The sequence below is a fragment of the Mytilus galloprovincialis genome, chromosome 11, assembly GCF_965363235.1.
Source record: "Mytilus galloprovincialis chromosome 11, xbMytGall1.hap1.1, whole genome shotgun sequence".
In the NCBI taxonomy this organism is placed as follows: domain Eukaryota; kingdom Metazoa; phylum Mollusca; class Bivalvia; order Mytilida; family Mytilidae; genus Mytilus; species Mytilus galloprovincialis.
Genome location: NC_134848.1, coordinates 59,091,737 through 59,112,956, shown reverse-complemented (window position 1 = coordinate 59,112,956; position 21,220 = coordinate 59,091,737). Strand labels below are relative to the sequence as shown.

The 21,220-nt window shown below is 33.4% G+C and overlaps 1 protein-coding gene across 1 annotated transcript in view; it reads right to left on the bottom strand.

Annotated features, from left to right (window-relative positions):
- The window catches only part of LOC143052481 (uncharacterized), a 44,149-nt gene extending 42,174 nt beyond the window's left edge, over positions 1–1,975 (bottom strand). Inside the window, exon 1 of the mRNA XM_076225525.1 lies at positions 1,912–1,975. The gene's annotated coding sequence lies outside the window, so the exon portion shown is untranslated. The remainder of the gene's footprint in view (positions 1–1,911) is intronic.
- Between the last annotated feature and the right edge of the window lie 19,245 nt (positions 1,976–21,220).

The window sequence follows — 21,220 nt, the reverse complement described above, 5'->3', positions numbered from 1 at the left end:
TAATCAGCTGATTGCATTTTATTGCTTTCGACAACAAAGGACTATAGTTAATAAAGGTGTTGATTGAATTGTTTGACAAAATGATATGGTTATAAATGGCTTCCGCTAAATATCACATACAGAATTTAATTACCACTTTGCGACGCACCTGTTTGAAGCAAACTTTTGACGTCTCCTTTCCTTTTAAAGATAGTTTGGAAAAAGAAAGCTGTTGTTACGAAAAATGTTCAAAAGCAAGAAAAATCTCTGATTCAAAAGTTTAATCATCCTCTGACTTTAATATCTAAGGTATATATAAGTAATTGATTAGGGAGACTACTTTAAAGTCGTTTGATGGGCACACGTGTTAACACCATAGTTTTACGTCTCAACTTTTTCATTTACGATGGTCAAGAAAAGAAATCTTTCGTTATGAAGAAATCTATCCAAAAGGTTGGGAACAACCCCTCGAACATTTTTGTCGAATGAGAGTAACCCTTCAATGTAATGACTACACATGAAATGAGGGATCACTTTCATGTGATTAAAGCTTTTGTTTTGTTGTAAAATCCATTTCTTAGTACAAAAGGGCACATCAGTATTTTTCTTTTAAAGAAACTTTCCATACGAACTATTCTAGTTTGAATTGTTTTACATTGTCTTATCGGGGCCTATTATAGCTGACTATGCGGTATGGGCTTTGCTCATTGTTGAAGGCCATAAGGTGACCTATAGTTGTTTATGTCTGTGTCATTTTGGTCTTTTGTGGATAGTTGTCTCATTGGCAATCATACCACATCTTCTTTTTTTTATATATACTGGTATTATATGATCAAAACATGCATGTCCATTAATTTTGTTTATATTCCAGGACTTATATCTTATTTATTATTAAAAGTATAGTGGCCCCCTCATTTAGAAAAGTTGTTTGAAATACAATGAATATTTTTCCCTTTTAAATTAAAAAAAATCTGTTGTATAAAAGTAAATGTTTAGTGTTTATATTCATTAAAATGTAGACTCTAAAATAAGTTTGAGAGAATAATCATAGACACGACACAATGGGGCAAAATCATCTTATTTCAGGGAGGGAGGGTGGAGGGGGCGGAGGTGGGGGGGTAGAAAAAAAGGTAAATTAAACGAAAATATATATTTATGTTACTTGGCGAAAAAAATACTATTGTTTTGGCGAAAGAGGTGGCGAAAAAAATAATTGACCAAGAGGGAACCCTGGTTGGGAGGATATAAATAACAATAAATAAGTTGAGAAAATTGATTATACAAAATGGTCCCATAGCAGTTTTATCGAGTTTTAACGAAGAAGTCAACGGAGGCTGTATGATTTATATGTCACCTCGATTTTCAAACTTATTTTGAAATCATTTATCTGCACTGAAACTAAAAACATATTTAATTGTAAAAATTTGTATACTGTAAGTGGGTCTCATTGGGGTCTAAGCGTGACACGGGATTGCCGATTTTTTGTAAGCGCGACACGTGAAAGTCAAATTATTGTGTCGTGAAAACGGGAAATGAGGTCTAGCGGGACCCGGGAAATGACAAAAAAATGAAAATTGCTTACATATATAGTGTAAGCGGGATACAGGAATCTGACAAAACAATAAGCGGGATCCAGGATCGGAACCCCCCCCCCAATGAGACCCCCCTGTAACGTGGCTTGGGGGGAATTATAAAAAAAAGTTATGACCGTTTTATCTTTGTACCTCGTTCACTTTCATCGATAATCAATCGGTCATTAATGATGTATTTGGACTAGGGCCCTGTAATTTGGGAAATAACATCTTCTTTGAACTCTATATAGCATGTCTAGATTCTTTTAGATTCAGAAGTTCTTGTCAGTCTACGTTCTGCCTTTGGGAATCATGTTAGCGATTGTGTTTTCATTTTTTCCGTGTTTGTGTTCTATCTTACCAGATTATTGTTGTATAAATGATAGATTAAACTCGTGTACAGACTTTCTAACTCGAAACTATTATCGACTCATTATCATAAACTGCATCGGTTTGTTTGATTTCGCGCCGTTTTCTATAAATAATCGATCCTAGCTCCCGTGCACAACACCACTACACGTAGACCAGAATGGACCCTATAACAGCCATGAGAATTCTAGATTTTTCTATTTATGCCTCTGCATAGGCTTTAGTGATGCTTAGTGAATAATATAAGATTTTCAAAATTATAATCCGTTGAGAAAATAAAGTATTTTCTTATTTTTTTAATTTACAATTTTAGTTTTAGGTCTTCTCGATTGTTTTAAAGTCTTACGGTCATTCAAAATAAATATATATTCAAAGAGTTAATTTAATATTGCCTTTGTATATATAATAATTCGAATATTCAAAAGTGTATATATTTGCTGCTGTATCATTCATTAGAATATATCATGAATTTTTTAATCCTCTTTATTTAAACTGAGACTAAGCAACAGGATCAACAGGAGAATATGGGATACCAGCAAAAAAAGTTAGCAAGTAAATCTTTCGTTGCACCTCAGCAAACCAGTCTTCTTCTTTCACCTTTTTCATATTCATATATTTATTACAGAGCATGCCAGTATTTATATTTATGTATTGTTCAATAAGTGTATTATTTTGTAATTTAAGGAGACAGATTTGTAAAATTAAACAAATTGCTTGTTTCTGAATCCTTAATATTATTTCATTTGCATGTATAATATCGTTTAATGTTGATTTATCCGAATAAATATTGTTTAAGGGGGTTCGCGGGTCTAAATCATTTATATAGGATTTCTCTATATTTTTCTATAAATGAACTTTATCTTATAGTTAATAGAAAAATAAAATAAAAAAGTAGGGTCACCGTTCATTTACGCGCTCACAGTCTGCCTTCAACAGAAGCATACATTTGTGTAAAGGTGGTTTTTTTTCTGTTGAAGTAATAGGAGAAATAAAGATAATTTCGAAATAAAAAAAGAAATTTATTACAGAAATCGCTCAAATTTTACAATAATTTAGTTTAAGTACAGCTCATATGGAAATTATATTAAAAAATATATGTCACCGATGAGTTAAAAAAGATATTTCAATTTTAAAGCCAAAAAATGGCATTTTTCCACCAAAGGGAGATAATTTGGAACTTTTTCAATGATGTATACATTTTAAAAGTTATCTGGGGCCAACACGAATTGATTGTTTTGAATGATTTTTGTACCATATGATAAAGTAACAACTACTAAAGGTAATAAATAAAATTTGTAGTGAAAAACAATTGTTTAATTTTTTCTTTAATTTTTATACCCTCGAGCCTCCTTAAACTAAACCAGTCTTATAAATTTGACTGTGGACATGGGCGTATTTCGAGATCGTCTTTAAGAAGCCCAAGTTACACCCTTACATAAAAAGATCGACCCACAGGCCACTGCTGAAATCAAACTACAGACAAGTCAGAGTGTTACCTATTTTTTCATACTTTTACGAAAGATATTTGGTTTACAGTTATATGACTTCTTTGGTTCCATTTTTAATCCTTATCTATGTGATGTCAGACTTCGCTATGCAGATTACTGGAAAACTGGCGTAAAGCTCAAGACATTTTTTTTTTATACAGCTACAGTTCTTATGGATTTTTCAAAAGCTTTTGACTACTTATCCCATGATATTTTATTAGATACATTATTAGCATATGATGTTCCTCCACACTCTGTATCTTTATAGAAGTCATAACTTTTTGACAGAAAAGATAGCAAATTAAAGTCAACAGTGTTCTGAGTAGCTGAACTGCCATCCAAAAGGGTGGTACCCAAAGTTCTTTTGTTTAATGTCTTCATAAAAGATATTTTTTATTTTGTTAAACATAATACATTATACAATTATACTGACGATAACACTCTCACTGTCTTTTAGTAGTATGGATTATGACCATTTAAATTTCATATCTATATTAGAATCTGAGTCTCTAGTGCTGATTGATTTGTTCAAAGTAAATAAGATGCAGGCAAATCCTGATATTTCATGTTATTGCTGTAGGTAAAAGAACCTTTGCAAATAATCTGTCATCCCAACTCAGCTATTTTATTACACTGGCGGATCCAGAAATTGTCATAAGTGGGGGCCCACTGACCGCCTAAGAGCAATCGTAACTACTCGGCTATTCTCGCTATGCAGTAAAATAACGTTATTTCTTCGTGCAGCCAGAAAGGCCGAGTAGTTCCGATAGTGCCTAAGAGGGGGCCCGCTCCAGTCACGCTTCAGTGATTCCCTATATAAGCAACCATTTTTTGTCCAAGAAAGGGGGGCCGGGCCCGTGCCTCCTCTAAATCCGCCTCTGATTATTTTTTATCATGTGAAGATGCCGAGAAGTTTATACTTGGAATTGATATTGATAATATAATAAAATGTGATGCCCATATAGTAACTTTTGTAGAAGGGCACCACAACAGCTAAATGTTTTAAAGAGAATTGGATAATTTTTAACCAGATTGAATAAACTTGGCATTTCAGTACAGAGAAAAATTCTAAAAAAAACCCTCGAAAAACACAAAAGAGCACTGCGATTTGTAAATGACGATTATCTATCATATCCTCTGAAAAACTTCTTAACAACGCAAAGGTTCCAACCGTACCGTAGTGAGACGCACCAGGACAATGACACTAGACTTGTACAATTTTATTAATTTGGCTCCTTTATGTTTACAAAATCTACTTCGAATTCTGAAACAGACTAAATATTTTTTTAGATACAGCAACATCTTTGAAATACCACAAGTAAGAACTACCTCACAAGGAAAGAAATCGTTTGATTTGCCTGCTACATGTCTTGTTTTGTTTGTTATTGTATATGTTTTTTTTTATATTCGGTGAAAAGCTCATTACAGCGTACGTTGTAATATGTTTGGTTACATCTTGTGACATTAGACTCGGGCTTCTCTTAAACTGAATTTTAATATGCGAATTGTTATGCGTTTACGTTTCTACATTGGCTAGAGGTATAGGGGGAGAATTGAGATCTCATAAACATGTTTAACCCAGCCGAATATTCGCGCCTGTCCGTCATGAGCCTCTGGCCTTTGTTAGTCTATGTTTTATTTTTAGTTTCTTGTGTACAATTTGGAGTTTAGTATGGCGTTCATTATCACTGAACTAGTATATATATATTCGTTTAGGGGCCAGCTAAAGGATGCCTCCGGGTGCGGGAATTTCTCGCTGCATTGAAGACCTGTTGGTGACCTTCTGCTATTGTCTGTTCTATGGTCGGGTTGTTGTCTCTTTGACACATTCCCCATTTTCATTCTCAATTTTATTGTCAATACGCAGATCAAAATAAAGTAATACTTACTTACTAAGACTATCTTTACATTTTGTAGAAGGGGTGAACAGTTGACTACCTGAAAACAAAAACTTATCATATAATTTGACTAGAACAAGCAATGACCTGGCCGTACATGGGCTGATCCTGGCATTTTAAAAAGAGGAGTTCCAAAACCCAGTATAAAAGGAGGCCCGACCATTTGTCCCCATTCAAATGCATTGATCGTCCAAAAAGGGGGTCCAGATACCGGACCCACCATAAGCTATGTGTCCGCCACGGCTTGGTACAATCACATTGCTCATCATATATTACATACTGATATTGTAAGGAGAGAAAAAAAGATGGGCTTTGCTCATTATTGAAGGCTGTACGGTTACCTATAATTATTAATATCTGTGTTATTTTTGTCTCTTGTGTAAAGTTGTCTCATTGGGAATCATACAACATCTTCTTTTTTTTATATTGTTTGTGACTGTAGATCAAGTTTGATCACATTTGTTTGAAAAAAATCGACATAAATTATGATAAGTTTCAAATAATTACGATTTAATCAACAACTATGTCATAGTGCGTATATTTTCATATACTATGTCTTGCGCAAAATTTCACGTGTATGCATAAATAATAATTTTTCTCGTGAATGCGAATTTTCGCTTTTCTTATCTAAATTCATAACACTACAGAAAGAGCTTGACATGTAACTTTTAAGCACGGACATTATTACTTATGGTATTCTGATCTTTAGCTGGGTTTAAAAAAAAAATAGTTACGTCCTATTATGAATTTTGAAATTTTTATAATGCTTAGAATTTTCTACCCAAGGAATAGATATCTTCACTTCGTACTTTAATTGACATTATTTAAAATGTTTCGTTCGAGCGTCACTGATGATTCTTTGTAGACTCGCACTTAATTTTTTTAAATGCAATTTATTCGTTTAGTGCATGTTTAGTTAATTTTGTTAATACATGTATGTCTTTTGATATATAAGTAAGGCTATTTCAATTGATATATGTTATAGTGTGTCTATCTATATGGTGTGATGTGTGAATGTTGTTACCTAATAAAACGTTTAAACCTGCTTCATTTGTTTGCACCTTACTAAACCAGGAACCCAATGTTCAGCGGTTGTCGTTTGTTGATGTGTTTTTTTTAATATCGATTATACCGTTGGTTTTCCTGTTTGAATTGTTTTAAACCAGTTATTTTTTGGCCCCTTTATAGATTTGGTGTGAGCTAATGCGGACGTGTTGAAGACCGTACCTTGACCTATAGTGGGAGATAATATGGACATAATTGTGCAAATCGTGATACAAGCATGAAATTTGGTATAAAGGTTGACTAAATGATACTTATAAAAAATTCACTGCTGGCCAGAAAAAAAAATCAATCAGTTTTCAAGATGGCCACCACACATTTTGGAAATGGCGTCATAACAATTTGGCAATAAGTCGTTAATCCTTTGAAAGGTGAGTTGTATGTAAAATCCAATGTTAGAATTGATAAAAAGTAAATGACAGTTCCTAAATGACGACTAGACAATACATCAATGAAACTAAAGATGACTTCCGATTTATAAATGTCGGCAAACAAGTCAAAAATTTCAAATTTTATACTTTCAAGCAACTTCACAAGGGATGTAAATCCTTGAAAAATGTGTTATAAGTATAATCAAATGTAAGTTAATTATGATAACACGTTACAAACAGTTCCTAAGTACGACAAAACAACACATAAATGAAGAAAAATAGTGATTTCCGGTTCCAAAATTGAGGCAAATACGTAAAGAATATTTAAAAAAAATCAATCAAGTTAACAAGTGATAACACTCTTTGATAAGTTTAAATGCCGAGTTTGGTTTGACAGTTGCCTAAACAACAAGTCATTGCAATGTGCAATCCACCAAACATGACGATAAACTTATCTTTTCATAAAAATCAGGCAATTCCCATTGAATTTGCTAAGGAATTTCCAAAAGTGGCTGATCTGCAGTTACAATTGATGTTTTTTCGGGATTCGCCACATTTTCGCCTTATCCATCGAATACCTGATAATTGCCTGGTTGTGCTCACAAATCGCTTTTAATGTCTATGAATAGTTTGCACATGCGCAAAAGTGTTAAACACATGTGTATTATAACCTTGAAAAATGTTATAAAACCAATTTATAATATTACTAGAAATCCAAAAACACTAAATATATGGTAATTAATTCAAATGTTTTTGAAAGAATTTTGTAACATTTTTGCGCATGCGCAAATACTGGATATGTCAAATATTAATTTTTAATAAATTTGTGATGTAAGGAAGGTAGCCGCCAAACCCTGATAATTTTTTTTACTACTTTCCCAGAAAAATCATTTTTTTCAAACTGAAGAAAACAGCCATTTTAGAAAATGGCCGTGGCCATCTTGAAACTGAAAAATATTTTTTCTAATGGCCAGCAGTTATTTCTTATATAGTATACAGTTATGATGCTTTGTGGTAATTTTCATGCTTGTATCATCATTTGTACAATTCCCTTGATTTTGCTTGCTAATATCTTCTACTATAATGGTTTACTTTTGTAAATTGTGACTTGGATGAGAGTTGTCTAATTGGCACTCATACGAGATCTTCTTATATATATATATGTACAATGAATCGCATATATCACGCCTACTGTATATGCGATTAATTGTACAAAATGTGAAAAAGTTCTATATGTAGGACAAGCGGGTGATACACTATATCAACGAATGCTATTGAACTTTTCAAAAATACGCACAAAAAAAAACAGAAGATCCAGTAGCCAACCCACGGGGGGGGGGGGGGGTAACTTCGATATTTTCTTGGTAGGGGTGTGCCATTTTTGCCTCAAAAAACGTACCCATTTTAATATAACATTAACTGAAATTCAGTACCTATAGTTATATAAATATTTAAGAAAGAATGACCTATTCTTATATACAATATTTAAAATATGAGCCATGCTTATATCAGCACTAACTCACCGGGGTTCATTTGGGAACTTATTTGAAAGCACTTTGTTTGAAAGGTGAACTTTCAAATGAATTGATTTAATTTAATATGATAATTGACCATTAATAATGTATGATTCTCAATAGCATATTTATATATGATATGTAGATCATACCCCGAATCAATATATAGTTATCAAACGTAAATGCATTTTAATATAGGATGTCATTAAAAAGGAGGGTCATTTTTATATAAAATCTCGCAAAATTATGACCCATATTTTTGGCACATCCCCGTATACCCAATAATAGGAAGTTGACCCCCCGTGAGCCAACCATTTTATTCAGAACAATCATTCAATGACAAATTTGAAAGTTACCGCCATAGAGAGAGTATTTGGGACAGGAATTTACAGAAAAACTAAAGAAACCTTTTGGATGAAAAAATTAAAAACTTTAGAACCTGAAGGACTCAACACAATGTATGAACGATAATAAATATATTTATATTAAAAAAGCAAAAAACGCGGCAAATGAACGTCATAGAAGTTATTATAACGTAATGTATCCAAGCGATGTAATTGTTGTTTCAATGTTGTAATTTATTCCAATGAAGAAGGCCGTAATGGCCGAAACGTATGGGAATTTGTGTTATAATTTTTATTATATATATATATATAAGTACGTCTGAGTCAGTGACAACCCTACAACAGATGTATCCATCGGATCGCCATCAATGATCGTGATACATGGCTGTGTACATAATGTATATACAACTCGTCTAAACATCAACCCAACAATGTTAGATCTGTAAATTTGCTTTCGCAAATTTTTGGTTCTTCCCTCGCCGGGATTCGAACCCATGCTACTGTGATATCGTGATATTATATATATATATATATATATATATATGAAACGATATGTTGAAAATTAAAAAAAACAAACTTGAAACTAAGGATTGTAGAAATCCATATAACATGAACTTTATTGTATTATGAGATCTGATTCTGATGATAAATGTACATTCCCTATTTCCATTCTCAATTTTATTGGGTAATCTACATTTTTATATGATTTAAAATTGTAATTGAATCTACAATATCTCTCCATAGTTTAACTGCTTTTTAAATGCTGACCCAAAATAAAATAAAATAAAACCATCCAAATTTGAGATAAAACTGGAAAAAAATTGGTTTGTACCACCATGGGCCTTTACCCTTACCATGCTGAATTGTTTTCAGAAAATGAATAATTTTCGTTTATTTGCAAAAATATGCAAATTATATGGAAATTAGCTTAGCACTGTTGCTGTAGAATATTCATTCCTTTAAATCTAATGTAGTTGATCATAGGGTCGGCGAGAAGGCGGAGTTGGTTGTGCGGGAATTTCCCCCGAAGTTGGTCATCATGGCAAGAAGCGTCAATTGTGACGATTTTTCGTTCTTTCTCTCCACCTAGAAAACACACGAATGCTGATTGAGATACCAGCTGAAGCCTGCACTTAGAGTGGACCATAGTTAAAAAATTGCCCCAACAGTTGTTAGGTGGGAGTGAATCTGATCGAAACAAAAACACCCTGAATTTCACCATAAACATTTTTCGAAGGGGAAAAATAATATACCGAAGCACCGGGCTACATTGAAGTAGAAACAACGCAATTGCAATTGATTTTAAAAGAGGATTTGCTTTAACTCTTCTTCAGTTAAGGGAAAATTAAAACTACCTTCAAATGCAATTGTTACAGTTGTAAAAGAAATCAGCGAAATAATAGGACATCACCATGCAGAAGTATCAAAATATATCATTCAAATAGATAATGCAAAATCTGAAAATGAAGAGTTTAAAAATGATATAAGAGAAAGTAACTAGAGGCTCTCAAGAGCCTGTGTCGCTCACCTTGGTCTCTGTGCATATCGGTACAATGGACACCGATAAATTCATGACATAATTGTGTTTTGGTGATCGTGATCTGTTTGTAGATCTTACTTTACTGAACATTCTAATTGCTATAATTATCTCTATCTATAATGAACTTGGTCCAGTTATTACAGTGGAAAATATTTTCTAAAAATTACAAAAATTACAAAAAATATGAAAATTGTTAAAAAAATACTATAAAGGGTAATAACTCCTTAAGGGGTCAATTGACAAGTTTGGTCATGTAGACTTATTTGTAGATCTTATTTTGCTAAACATTATTGCTGTTTACAGTTTATCTCTATGTATAAGTATATTCAAGATAATAACCAAAATCGAGGTTCAAGATGGTACCTTTAATGTAGAGCAAGCAGAACCCCTACAATGGGAAAACAAACAAAAAACCATTGACATTACTTTGTTCGATATACCCTATGAATTAAAACTAGAGTACATCAGAAACAAAATGCAAAAATATGTAGATATAGGGGAAATAAAATAAAACAACTACAAATATTTCCCTGATATATCTAGTGGGGACGTTACAGTCGTCGCCAACAGTATTAAAGAGGATATACCAAAAAAAGTATGTATAAAAGGGCAACAAATAACTACTAGATAAGAAGGCCAGCCACACGGCAAAAAGTGTTATAATTGCCAAGCACATGGACATATCTCAAAAGATTGTCCAGCCAGAGCTACATCGTAGAGCCTGGAGTTCAGCAAGAACCCACCCTACTAGAACAAGAACAAATAGTGATGAGTCCCTATCTACACAAGACTCAAAAGAATCCTAAGATTCACAAGAAACCACAATTATAAGCTCAGGGAAAATAGAGGTATACATCTACCATGACAAGGAAACAATAGAAGTAACCCAAACTAACACTTCCGATTCCACCCCCATAGAAGAAACTCTAAATGAATCAAAGAGTAGCAATGAGTCAATTGATCATGAGATCATAATCACACAAGCTCTTGAAGTCAAATTTGATAAACCACATTCAGAAAATTAAAAATAAATGAAAAACCAAAAGGTAAAAAAAGCCAAACCAAACAGATTACAATGATCTGATGGAGGGTTTAAAAGAGATATTGGACTCAGTTTCTGAGTCAGATCCCGAAGACAATCAAACAGAAGAACAACAAATAGAAAATAAAGAGTCGAATGCCAAATCTGGAGCCTCCGTGGCTCAAGGAAAAGGTATATCCCAAACCAAACAAATAAAAGTCCTAACAGACAAAGAAAAAAGAGAGCGAGAACAGAAAGACAAAGAATTGATTGATTGATTGTTGGTTGCTTAACGTCCAGTGGCAAATATTTCATGCATATTCAGGACAAGAACAAGTTCACAATAAATTGCAATAGGTAGGTTGTTACAATAGAGGCCATCTGGGATGATGGTCGGGAAAATTTGAACTGCCACCGGAAAAGGAGGGTTTATTGGATAGGGACACAAATTTTGCCTTGCAACAGGCCACCTACGGACCCCTCAAAGAGTTGTTGCAAGGGTTCTTCACGTGCAAAGAGCATAGCACTCTCTTTGCACGAGGCATCGGATTTAACGTCCCCCTTCTGACCGGACGTGACTGCGAACTTGATACATCCCGCACAGCCAAACGGACGCCCCACTTCGGCAAGCGTTTTACTGCCGGTCGGGAGAAGACCAGGTGACCATATTTCTATACCCCAGTCACCCTTGGGGGGAAGACAAAGAATTGAAAAAAGGATAAATCTAAGTGATAGCGAAAATGAAGTAGAAAAAAGGAAGCCAGAGGCAAAGAAACAGATAAAATAAAACAATAGTCATAAGATTAAACTAGATTTAAATTAAAATTAAAGAAAGACAAAACTATTATATTGTATAATTTATTATTTATTTATGATTAGTATCTTCTCATTACTACTATACTCTCTTTTACTAACACACATAAGCACCCTTCATATTATTTCACAAAATATAAGGAAAAACATAAACTTAAAGTATAAAGCTATTATCAACAACTACCAAGATGTAAATATCATCTGTCTACAAGAAACAGGGGTTTTAAAAAAATCAATCCAAGTTGATATTGAAGCCACTACAAATTATAAAATTTACAGTTCCGATGGAGAAAATAGGGCAAGGGGTGTATGCATACTAATAGCAGAAGATGCAAAAGAAATAATTAAGAAACAAGTCCGAGCGACGCTAAAAGGAAAATTCAAACATCTTGAATTTAAAATAGAAAGTAAAAAATATCAACTTCTAAATATATATAGCCCAGAGAATTCAACAAGACCACAAACAGAATTTTATGAACAATTAGATAAATATGTTGAACTGATAAGTGTAAAAACAGATGTAGTAATTTGTTGAGGGGATTGTAACCTAATAACATCAGAAAGAGACTCAAAAACAGGAATAATTAAAACAGGAAACTTTGACAATAGTTCGGCAACAAGAATAGACAGAATCTATCCATCCAAACATATCTGTAATAAAATAAAAGAAACAATATATACACCTTTTGCAAGATCAAACCATAAAGGATATAAATTAAGAATATTAATTGGTCATATAAAATGGGGAACAGGATTTTGGAAACTAAATGAATCTTTACTAAAATAAAAGAAATATACAGAATTGATAAGAAACTTCTGGAATTGATGGAGAAAGGAGAAATTAATCAAAGAGCTGAAAGCTCTGAGGAAAAATGACGCCACTGTCTCTAATGTTGGGATATTTGTTATGCAAGTCTTGATTTTCACATACCGTAATTAATTTAACAATGCAACCTGTCTTGTAAGCATATAATTGATACTCGTATATATCTGTGTGTGAAATGGCTGTTTTTTTAAAGACAAATAAATAGGTCAGGACTACCTGAATTGTCACATACCGTAGAAAGGCTTGTATATTTCTCACTGGTACATAGTCGAACCCCCTTCTCCCAGAAATTTTTAATTAATTTTAAATAATCGTTTTGTTACTGTTATCAAAAGTCTAATGAAACTCAGGTAATTTCAAAAAATTCTAGTCAAACAGGCACCTGGTTAAATTGGCACCTGGTCAAATCGACACCTGGTATAGTCAAATCGGCACCTGGTTAAATTGACACCCTATATAGTCAATTTGTTACCCATGTTAAATATATATTTTTAACAGTATTTTAAGCAAAAAAGAGTTAAAATAAGAAAAAGGTTGCCAGATTTGTTTTTAGCATTTAAGCAAAAAGAGTTAAATACCTAAGGAAAGGATTGTCTGTAAATACTTACTTTCACATTTTTGGGGTTTCATGTACATTTTGTATATATTTATTTTTCTCAACTAAATGTGTATGTTCCAGACCATATGAGTATTTGGACCGTACGCGTATGGTCTGGACCGTATGCGTACTTTTTCAAAATACTAATATGGTCTGATTAATTAAATTAATAAGTTGCTTAAGTTTATAAGTTACAAATGCATGTAAAGTTCATGTTCAGCTCAACATAACTTAACTCTCAAATTAATATGTAAAAGTTACAATTGTAAGTGGAATGAAAAAAAATATATTTTAACTAATACAAATATTTAAGCTTAATAAATCTGTTAATCATGTTAATATCTTGTATTTAGCTTGTCAATCAGTAATACATTAATTGAATTATGATCATAGAAATTTACGATATCGAAAGTTAACATGATGTGGGAAGACAATTTTTAAAATATTAAAAACTTTTCAAAATAATGCAAATGCAAAGGAACAAGAATGATCTGCAAACATGTAAAAAAAATATCATTAATTGTGGTAGTAAGCTTAAGAGTCACCATGGGCGAGAGTACCAAAATAGGATTCAGATATACAATTAAACAAATATTGAATTTCAATTGTTCATTTTATCCATCTAAAAGTAATTGTAATGATAAAAATTTATAAAAAATAAAAATAAAGATTGTGATTTATGGTTAGCTCGTACTGGACCATACATGTTTACTCATACGGTCTGACCATTCGAGTATTGTCAGACTGTGCGAGTATACGCATACGGTCCGAAACGTACACGCACAGTCCAAATACTCATGGTCTGGAACATGTATTTTTAATTATATATTTGAGGTATATTTAGGAATAAAAGGTATTAGATATTTATTTTTATGCATTTTTTAACCAGTTGAGCATTTTACAGGATTGTTCGTTTGATGTTGTTTAAACTTTCCTGAAAAAAAAACACCTTAAATTTGCTATTATTTGGCATGAAAGTTTGATTTATTGAAAGGGCCTCATAGTTTTCCATTTTATTTTTCTAATTGTTTCATTGTTGAAACAACAGCTTGGGTAAGGGCTTCGTTGCGTACCTTTATACACAACAACATATTAACTATGTACTTTGTACAAGTTATTAATTGATAATAGAAATAGAAAATATTATAACAAATATTATTGGATGCCAAATTGACTTCAAATAGGTGCCGATTTGACTATATGCCGATTAAACCAGGTGCCGATTTGAGTTGAACATTTCAAATCCCCTGCGATCGTTTGCGGTATTTCCTTGAGAAACCCTTTTTTGATCATCAAACAGAAGTAGAAACTGCTTTAAAATGATTCTAGAACGCTTCGTGATTGTTGAAATTAGTTTAATTCACTTAAAAAACAATTTTGAAACTTTGCGATGTTTTGAAAGGAAGTTTAAAAAGCACGTGTAAAAGAAGAAATTAACCGGTGAAAGTCGAAATCCGTACATGACCGATATCACTTTAATACGACTTTGAAAATATAACAGTTCCACCCTTTTGTAAAACATTCTTGAATATACCTATCACATTAATGTTTGAAGGGTCTAAGCTTATACAAACCAATTTTAAGTCGGTATGAAACACCAAAACGGAATGAACAATAACCGATTACGTTTTGTAGTTTACAAATTCTAAATGCATTGAACAGAAAGGAGAAATTTGTAATGAAAGGTTTAGTTTTTATATTTATCACTTTTAATTTGACATTAAATAGAAATATCTAATATTAATGGATGAATTACGCCCTCTACAATATCAATAACAAAGATGGCGGAATGTAAACAAACCACCTCGCCGCGAATATTGAACTTGTTCTCTTATTTCTTGCTAATTGTACTATATAGTCCGCATCCCCACTGGAAGGTCCAATTTTTGAGAATAAAAGCGCGGACTATACAAGACTTCCTATGGACAGGTCAACATTTTTGTTGTACTTAATGAAATAAAGTGTGAAAACTGGTTACCGTCCGACTAAAACACTTTGTTCGAGTGAAGCGGAATCGAGCAGATACCAGTTAGTTTGTAAAATATTAAATATGAAACCGAGTGCGGTAGGCGGAGGCAATAATCGACTTCCTGTTGTTCTGGTCAATGGTAATGGAAGAATGCCGCTGACGCGTCATTTTCCAAAAATGAATATTTTAGATTGGTGGGAAAAAGGAAACTAGAGGCTCTAAAGAGCCTGTGTCGCTCACCTTGGTCTATGTGAATATTAAACAATGGACACAAATGGATTCATGACAAAATTGTGTTTTGGTGATGGTGATGTGTTTGTAGATCTTACTTTACTAAACATTGTTGCTGCTTACAATTATCTCTATCTATAACAGTACTTTCTGTGGAAAATGTTATTGAAAATCTTCAAATTTTAAGAAAATTGTTAAAAATTGACTATGAAGGGCAATAACTCCTTAGGGGGTCAATTGATTATTTTGGTCATACTAACTTATTTTAGTTCTTACTTTGCTGTACATTATTGCTGTTTACAGTTTATCTCTATCTATAATAATATTCAAGATAATAACAAAAAAAACCAGCAAAATTTCCTCAAAATTACCAATTCAGGGGCAGCAACCTAACAACCGATTATCCGATTCATCTGAAAATTCCAGGGCAGATAGATCGTGACCTGATCAACAATTTTACTTCCTTTCAGATTTGCTCTTAATGCTTTGGTTTTTGAGTTATAAGCCAAAAACTGCATTTTACCCCATGTTGTATTTTTAGCCATGGCGGCCATCTTGGTTTGTTGGTCGAGTTACCGGACACATTTTTTTAACAAGATACCCCAATGATGATTATGGCTAAGTTTGGTTAAATTTGGCCCAGTAGTTTCAGAGGAGAAGATTTTTCTAAAAGATTACTAAGATTTACGAAAAATGGTTAAAAATTGACTATAAAGGGCAATAACTCCTAAAGTGGTCAACTGACCATTTTGGTCATGTTGACTTATTTGTACATCTTACTTTGCTGAACATTATTGCTGTTTAAAGTGTATCTCTATCTATAATAATATTCAAGATAATAACCCAACAACAGAATGTCCGATTCATCTGAAAATTTCAGGGCAGATAGATCTTGACCTGATGAACAATATTACCCCATGTCAGATTTGCTCTAAATGCTTTGGTTTTTGAGTTATAAGCCAAAAACTGCATTTTACCCCTATGTTCTATTTTTAGCCATGGCGGCCATCTTGGTTGGTTGGCCGGGTCACCGGACACATTTTTTAAACTAGATACCCCAATGATGATTATGGCCAAGTTTGGTTAAATTTGGCCCAGTAGTTTCAGAGGAGAAGATTTTTGTAAAAGTTAACGACGCCGGACGACGACAGACGACGGACGACGGACGCCGGACGCCAAGTGATGAGAAAAGCTCACTTGGCCCTTCGGGCCAGGTGAGCTAAAAAGTCAATAAAGGACATAACCATAAACTACAGCAATGTACAGAAAATATTGCTAAGAAAAGAACCATGCATGCACTTACACAAATTATTGGGGAGACAAACCATACATATTCTGCAATGAGCTTTTTGATTGAAGACAGGGTTTCTAGATAAATATTAAATAAACAAAGCATGATTATTAAAGAAAGAAACCCTGTCCAAGTCTCAACAAATGGCAATTGTCTCTTCAATTCTTTGTTAGTGGACATGTGTGGCAATGAAAGTCTTGCAACAAGACTAAGAGTTTTGACTTGTATAGAGATTGTGTCAAATAAGCTAATTTATGATACATCTAAGCACAATAGACTAGAACTGGTCTCACCATCATATGATGAAGCTTGTAAGGCTGCCGCAAAAATAGAGCATTTCCGTCCCCATTCTTGCCGCAGCGTCGGTATTAGGTTGTCCAATTCAGTCAGTATATCCAACCCGAAATGGGTTTATTGAGAAGACAGTCGGTGTCTTAAACACCATGTTTGATCCATTGCAAGTTCAGTCAAATGAGCCAATTGTTATACTATGGACCAGTTATGGTCATGGGCGCAGTCCGATATGGACTCCAGATCACTTTGTGCCGCTAGTTAAAGCTAGCCACAATATATAAATGTTATTGATATAGACAGTATGCGTGACTTTCCTTTTTTAGATAGCACAACTTTGTCAAGAAATGAATCAAATGTGTGTCCAACAAGTTTTTGTCCACTGTTAAATCTCTAGATGAATCTTTCGATTCAGTTGATCAAGGCAATAAACGCAGCGACACATATCATGTAGAATTAGATAACTCTTATACTGATGTAAAGGTAGACAGCATATCTTGCAAGCTCGAAGCAAATGAATCAAATGAATCAACTGATTCAAATATTCAAAATGAAAATATAATTAAAAACACTGTAGATGGCAAGTTTGTATCAACTGATCAGATTTTAAATGAGGTGGTAAATGAAAATGTTTCTCATACTGAGATACCACGCTCGGTTAAAGAGAATGAGTACTTTGTGCTAAACAATCAATCAAATATGACTAGGAAAGCTAAGTCTAAGAAAATGGAGTTTTGGGACGATTGTGGAACATGGGATTCAAAATCACTGAACTAAGACAACATATTTTGTAGTACAAAAAAATAACAATATGGTTTCTTGTGTTAAAAAGAATGATATGTATTGTAAACAAATAAAGAAAGGAATGTATTGTATTCCTTTAGAACCACAACCTGATGATTCTAATTTGTTCATCCTTAAACGGTATTATGAATCTCTGAAAAGAATGAATTCTTACAAAAATAGAATTAGTTGGTTCGATAAAATTCTTGTCACTCATTGGAAACAATGCATAAAGCCAAACCAGAGTACATAGGAACTTATCCTATTGAAGTAGTTAACAAGCATGGTAAAGCTAAACTGACAAATCAAGAATATATCAGAACATCACCTGATACTAAATCGCAAGTTAGATCAGAAATTGAAGCTGGAAAATCAGTTAAACAAATTTTCACTGATCACTTTGAATCTGAACATCAGCCACGTGACTCCAAATATGTCCAAAACGTTAAATATCATGTAAATAATGAAAAAAAAATATTGCTGATGATATGCAAATTGTTATTTACATTAATTCTGCCAAGCATCCTTTTTTGAAAGAAATTGTTCTGACCACAGGCAAACCAACCAAGTGTTATCTGCTACACAGATTTCCAAATGAAGCATTTTACCAGTGCTTGTAAATCATCAATTATTGGTGTTGACAGAACATTCAATCTGGACGCCTGCTTTGACACAACAACTGTTTTCCAGGAAAACAAACTTAAACGCAAAGGGAAAAACACAAACCCAATAATAATGGGACCAATTTATTTGCATTGGGATGAAGCTTGCCACACGTTTTTTCACTCATATTGCCTCAGTGCTTGATACAACAATAAGTGATACCTTGCTTAGTTATAGCAATCTTGTGATTGGTTCAGATGAGGAAAAGGCATTAGTAAAAGCTATCAAAGACTGTTTTCCAACATCTGAACTCACATTGTGCACAAGGCACTTGAGTGAAAATGTTACAAGGCATTTGAGAACCAAGGTTGGAGTAAAGGACAAGAACGCATAACAAATTTTATCAGACTTATTTGGGGATAGCGGTCTGATAGAAGCAGAAACTAAGATTACTGATATTGAAAGAAAATATGAAGACCTCGTTGGTCCATATATTACGCAAAAAGTTATTCCTACTATAAGGGATTACGTGTACAATGCACGAAAAACAGAGTCGAGAATTCCATTGCAATGGAAAAACAATAATTGTGAATCAATCAATCACATCCTAAAACTAAATCAAGATTGGAAGCCTGAGAAACTTCCAGAGTTAATTAATAAAATTCACAAAGAAGTAAAGTTGCAAGAAAGTCTTTTCAATGGCGCACTTTATGGACATGGAGACTTTGAGCTAAGCTCCTCTCAGTAAGCCATTTTCAATGCACAAAAGCTCGATGGCAGATTAAATCGGAAAAAGAAAAGGCTTTTGCATTGCAAAAATTCTTGACTCATGGGAGGAAGTTAAATGCAACCCCAGAGTCCACCACTTCCACAGATTGTACTGACAATCCCCAAAACAAGTGCATGTGCACGTAAGTCTTGCCAACGGAAACGTATTAAAAATGCTAAAACTACAACTTCAAAAAGGGCAAAAATACAGTGAACCTAGTGGTAAAAATCTACGGTTTATCAAAATGCGACCACCATGTACAAAATGTATAAATATTATGTTAGATATGAATGTACATATAACTATATAATGACTAAAAAAAAATAGAAAAAAAATATGGACCCCAGGGTAGAACAACGTCCTCGTCGTGGGGTCTTGAAACACGCTTAAATAATGAAAATGGCAAAGCGTGGCTGAGAGTTCTACAAATAAAGCATCGAATTGACATAACAAGATTACCTTTTAGAGCATAGTATTAAGCAAATGAATCAAAATATTATATTCTATTATGCCAGCTCCATATATATCTCCATTCGTTTATTCATACTTTGACTTTGATGAAAACAGATACATACATTATCTTATACATATTCTTCGTATTTAAAAATAAAATAAAGAAGCTCAATCTCTTTCTTCTTCCCAAATGTTTAATTTCTTTATCTACCAATATACTAATATAAACTTCACAATCTCTTTCTTCCTCACAAATGTTTCATTTCTTCGTCTATCTATATAATAAAACATTTTAATTAGACATATCTGCTCGTATATTTAAAAACAAGAGTGCACACACTGAAATGTCTCGCCTTCTTTACTAATCATTGATATTATGTTGATAGTCCCAAGTATAAAGCTTTATTACAACTGTCACATAAACTAAACATTAACCAAGATAGCTAAACAAAGACCAATGAAAATGAGGTCAAGGTCAGATGAACCATGCCAGGCAGACATGTACAGCTAACAATGCTTCCATACAACACATATAGTTGACCTATTACTTATAGTTTAAGAAAAATAGACCAAAACACAAAAACTTAACACTGTGCAATGAACCGTGAAATTGAGGTCATGGTCAAATAAAACCTGCGGGACTGACATATAGATCATAATATATTTCCATACACCAAATGTAGTTGACCTTTGGCATATAATATTAGATAAAAAGACCAAAACTTAAAAACTTAACTTTGACCACTGAACCATGAAAATGAGGTCAAGGTCAGATGACATCTGCCCGCTAGACATGTACACCTTACAATCATTCCATACAACAAATATAGTAGACCTATTGCATAAAGTATGAGAAAAACAGACCAAACACAAAAACTTAACTATAACCACTGAACCATGAAAATGAGGTCAAGGTCAGATGACACCTGCCAGTTGGACATGTACACCTTACAGTCCTTCCATACAACAAATATACTAGCCCTATTGCTTATAGTATTTGAGATATGGACTTGTTCACTGATCCATGAAATGGATCGAGGTCAAGTGAAAACTGTCTGACGGGCACGAGGACCTTGCAAGGTACGCACATACCAAATATAGTTATCCTATTACTTATAATAAGAGAGAATTCAACATTACAAAAATTTTGAACTTTTTTTCAAGTGATCACTGAACCATGAAAATGAGGTCAAGGACATTGGACATGTAACTGACGGAAACTTCGTAAATGAGGCATCTATATACAAAGTATGAAGCATTCAGGTCTTTCCCCTTCTAAATTATAAACCTTTTAAGAAGTTAGCTAACACCGCCGCCGCCGGATCACTATCCCTATGTCGAGCTTTCTGCAACAAAAGTTGCATGCTCGACACAAACCATTAAATACAATTTTCTTTATATCTTATTAAACAAAAATGTTTTCTTGTCGCTAAATAG